Source organism: Haliaeetus leucocephalus, unplaced genomic scaffold (genome assembly GCF_000737465.1).
Source record: "Haliaeetus leucocephalus isolate CR32 unplaced genomic scaffold, Haliaeetus_leucocephalus-4.0 Scaffold808, whole genome shotgun sequence".
Classification (NCBI taxonomy): Eukaryota; Metazoa; Chordata; class Aves; order Accipitriformes; family Accipitridae; genus Haliaeetus; species Haliaeetus leucocephalus.
The window spans coordinates 243,884-248,873 of record NW_010973244.1 but is presented as its reverse complement, the minus strand read 5'-3'; the positions used below and the strand labels follow the sequence as shown (position 1 = coordinate 248,873).

The 4,990-nt window shown below is 43.4% G+C and overlaps 1 protein-coding gene across 2 annotated transcripts in view; it reads left to right on the top strand.

Annotated features, from left to right (window-relative positions):
- The window catches only part of GOLGA4 (golgin A4), a 75,230-nt gene that overhangs the window by 231 nt on the left and 70,009 nt on the right, over nt 1-4,990 (top strand). The gene's annotated exons all lie outside the window — the stretch shown is intronic.

Here is a 4,990-nt window from a genome sequence, read left to right as displayed (position 1 = left end):
CTCCCGGCAAGGCCTCGGCGTCCCGCCGACAGCGGGTCGGCCCGGTCCCGCCGGCCCGGCCGCGGGGAGGGTCGCGCAGCGCAGGCCTTGGTGGCCGGCCGAGGATGGGCCAGCGGGCAAGCGCCGGGCCCCGGCTCTCTGCCAGCGCGGGGCGGCTTCGCTGTAACTTCGAAAGACAAGTTTGTGGTTAGTGAGCCGCCTCCTGTCCGGGAAGCCTCCGCAGAGGTTTCCGAGAGGGTTCTTCTTTTTGGCCACCCTACAAAGGCTGTCTTTTGGAGGGATGTAAAAAACAGCTCTTGCTTGAACATCAGACGGAATGAAACAGAGTTGGGTTTCGTCTGTAGCGTTTAAGGGAATGACGCTTTCACGTGCACTGGGTAACAATCCAGCATCGGGATCGCTAGTTACCGTTTTCTCTCGTATTCGTGTTTGTTTTTTCAATTCCTCTAAGTCCTTTCTGTTTCCATCGTTTAGAGGGCTGGTCTGCTTACCTCAGCCTTATGTTTGCGTTTTTTAACTGTGGAAAAATTGGGGATATAGTATAAAGCTGGGAGCAAGGCTCCCTCCCCTCCCCCCCTTTCCTTTTTTTGGCCATAATTTAATTGGCCATTTTTCCCTTATGTGTACTTTAACAAAACTATGATTAGTGTTGGATTCTAGAAACTACTGTTTTTAAATGATAATAACGCACGTTAAATACAATAGGGGTGCAGAATATCTCTGAAAGTGACAGTGGCCAAAAAAAATGTTGTAGTGATGTCATGCATGTGTTGAAGCAGAACAAACTCTCTCTACCAGTTTAAATTTGGGTAGAAAGACTTTGAAAAGTTAACTTTGTATTGGCAAACTCTGTGCTGAAAAAGATAACATCTGCCTATGTCTCTGGCTTTTTGCTGGGTTAAGTATCCTTTGCATCTTGGAATCTAAAAGAATAAACCTGGTATAAACTCTGTATCGTATGAATGTTAAGCTATAGGCAGATAATTGGTTTAATTTTACAAATAGGCCATCAGTTGCCTGGGCTTGATCTGAATGTAATTTGAACCACTGGGAGATCTGATGCTGCATAGTCTCAGTATTAGACCATGGTTTCAAAACTGCTGACACTAGCTATGTAGTATTTTTTAAATCACTCATTTGTCAAATAGGGGCAGTATTTTTGGAAATGGAGCTACTGTAAAAGCTTTATGTAGCTTGTTGAGTTTTATTTTAAACCCTTTCGTAGTTATTAACTCTGGGTCTTCTCTAGTTAGTGAAGTTAAGTACATTTTTGTCAGCGGCAGTTTAGAGTGCTGTCCTGAATTGGCATATGTGGTGAACTTTCAGTACAGTGTAAAGAGATTGAGTTGCAGCACTTACTATTTTCAATAAGCAGCAGCTAAATTATGATACCTTGCACACAATATTGTAACCCACTTAGTTCAGGATACTTGGTGCATGTGTTAAAGGGTCAGTGCTTGCTGAAAACCAGCCTTGTAAATAAATTTGGGCCTGAGTGCACATGGGCATCCAACAGCATAATATATTGCAGTTTTTATTTGGCTGCTGAAATTAACATTGACAAATTTCATGAAACCTAATACAAGAGCTTATGATAAATGATACTTTCACCTAGTCTGCTATACTGTGGATAGTGTAGGTCATGTAACTCAAGGGTTGACATGAATGGAAAGGCAGAAGCAGAAAATGAGAAAAGGTTTTTATTTTTGTGTAAATAGTTGTCTTGCAGTATTGCTTATTCTTCAGTTGTTCTCAAGTAACACTAGAGGGAAACTGGAGTTAAATTTGATCTTAGAAATAAAATAGGCTGGTCTGCTCAATCCTTGTATCTCATTTGAAAACAGATTCTGGAAATGAGGAAGGAGCAAGAAGGTTTTGAGGCCTGTAAAATGTACTGGAGTCTTGCAGAGAGTGTGGAATATACTTTTGTTACTTTGCTTTCAGTAATTCAGATCCTTAAAATGCACTCCATTTATTGGGTACTCTGTCATCATAGAGATTATCAGCTGCTTTCTGTCGAGGTATTTTCAAACTGAACTTTCCAAATGCTTAATGTTTCTTAGTTTTATGAGACTTTTGTTTGCATTCATTTTTTGCTCTTTTCTTTCCTATGCCCTGTTGTAGGGAGACTTTACTCACCATACCCTCTCTGGTATTCATATCTTCTGCTTTGAGACCTGGAACTTGTCATTTGTACTCTGGTTTATAGTGTCTGAGACTAAATTTACTGATCTAAGATAGATTAAATCCAGAGATAAAATTTCTCAAGTGTAACACTTTTTCTGAAGAGGTCTTTAGGCCTCTTTATTTCATATGAACAGTTAGCTAACTGATGTCATCTGTCGGATTGAGAATACCTACGCTCTGCCCCTCACAGGCTGAAGAACACATCAGTTTCTAACTGGTGACAAGGAAGGAAAAAAAAAAGCTATTGCAATTCCAGGTGTCTCTTGCACCCATACTTGTTGAAGATGGTACCTGACAAATAGGAAAGAAGTGACACATTTAATACGGTTTTTGCCTCAGTCTTTAATAATACTGATAGACCTTGGGTTGCCCAGTCCCCTGAGTCAGAGGACCGTGGCTGTCGGAACAGTGACTTTCCATTTGTGGACACTAAAATTGTAAGGGACCAGTTTTATCGGCTGGATGTTCATAACTCCATGGGACCTGATGGGATTCATCCCAGAGTACTGAAGGAGCTAGCAGATATTACAGTAGGACCCCTTTTAGTCATCTGCCAAAGGTCTTGGGAGTCTGGGTAGGTCCCCACTGACTGGAAGCTAGCCAGCATTATTCCTAGTTACAAAAAGGGTGTGAGGGAAGATCCAGGGGACTACAGACCTGTTAGTCTACCCTCAGGACCTGGCAAAATTATGGAGATGATCATACTGGGTACTATTGAAAGGCATTTAAAGAACAATGCAATCATCAGGCACAGTCAACATGGGTTCACAAAGGGAAAGTCCTGTTTAACTAATTCAGTATCCTTCTATGATAAGGTCACCTGCCAAGTGGATGAAGGCAAGGCGGTGGATGTATTTTTTCTGGCTTTTAGTGAGGCTTTTGATACTGTCCCTCACAGCATCCTTCTGGACAGGTTGTCCAACGAGTAGGTACGCAGCGCTCTGGGTGAAGAACTGGCTGAGCAGCAGGGCTCAAAGGGTTACAGTGAATGGGGCTACATCCGGCTGGTGACCAATCTTCAGAGGATTCAGTTCTAGGGCCAGTTCTGTTCAATCTTTTTATCAATGATCTGGATGCAGGAGTTGAATGCACCCTTAGCAAGTTTGCTGATGATACTGAACTGGGAGGTGCTGTTGACTCCCTCAAGGGACAAGAGGCCTTGCAGAGGGATCGGGATAGATTGGAGCAGTGGGCAATCATCAGTAGCATGAAATTGGACAAGAACAAATGCCAGAATCTGCACCTGGGATGGAGTGGTGCTGCTGGACACAAGTCTAAATTGGGAGAGGAGTGGCTGGAGAGCAGCCCTGCAGAAAGGGGTCTGGGGGTGCTGGTTGACAGGAGTCTCCACAGGAGTCAGCAGTGTGTGCCCTGGCAGCCAAGAGGGAAAACTGCATCCTGGGATGCACCAAACACAGCATAACGTGCCGGTCAAAAGGGGTGATTACCCAGCTGTATTTAGCACTGATACAGCCTCACACTGTGTGCAGTTCTGGGCCCCACCATTTAAGAAAGGATGGGAAGACACTGGAATGTGTCCCAAGGAGGGCACCAAAGCTGGTGAAGGGGCTGGAAGGCATGTCCTCTGAGGAGCAGCTGAGGACTCGGGGTTTGTCTACTTTGGAGAGAAGGAGGCAGAGGGTGACCTCACGGCTCTCAACAGCTTCCTGAGGAGGGGATGTGGAGTGGGAGGTGCTGATCTCTTCTCCCTGGTACCCAGTGCCAGGACACGTGGGAATGGCTCAAAGCTGTATCCATCAGGGGAGATCTGGACTTGACATGAGGAAACATTTCTTTACCAAAAGGGTGGTCACACCCTGGAACAGGTTTCCTGGAGAAGCGGTCGATGCCCCGTGCCTGTCAGTGTTGAAGAGGCATTTGGACAACATCCTTAATACCATGCTTGAACTTTGGTCAGCCATGAAGTGGTCAGGCAGGTGGACTAGATGATCATTGTAGGTCCCTTCCAGCTGAACTATGCTATTTTATTTCATCTCCTTTGTTCTGTCCAACTTCAGTTACATCATCTTTCTGTTCTTTGCATAAGATCAATGACTATTCGTTCTGCAGAGCTTAGTGCCACAGAAATGGCTGTAAATTGACAAGAAGTCTAAATGAAGCAGCGAAAACTGTAGAACTGTTAAGAGCAGAATGAAGAGATATGTTCATACTCCTAAACAGTAGCAAAGTGGCGATGAATATTTGGAAAATGTTTTCCTTTTGTATGGTGAGGGCCAGAAGCAATCTTTAAATCACTGGCATTAGGTTAGGGAGTAGGAATAAAATGATAGTAGGCTATTGGCATGAACAGATCGTTACTGTTCTTCAAACCCTGTGAACACTTTTGGTGTGAAATTTTTCAGCAGGACATAGAGCTTTTATGGTGAATGGTTATTTGGTAGTAGGTGAGGTTTTTGAGTTGTATTTTCAAGTGGGAGCATTGGGTCCACTTGGTCAAACCTGTAACTGTGACTGACTGGAATAATCTTGCGTTTCGTTTGATGTTGTAGTTAATTCACTAGTATCCAAATTTTACAAAATGCACACATAGATTTAGGCTATAAAGTGAGCGTAATGCTCTGAAAAACTGTCTTTTTTGGTGATATCTTTTCAGTGGTGTGATAGTCTGTCAGTCATGTTTTGGAACATCCAACTCTGTCTTGTGAGACAGGCATTGCGGAAGGCAGAATTTACGTATGCAACCTCAATGATGGTGCTGCAACAAAGTGTTAACGGATTTGTGGTAGTTGGTTTTTCTTTTTCTTTTTTTTTTTTTTTTTTTTTTTTGAAACCCTTTTCTTTT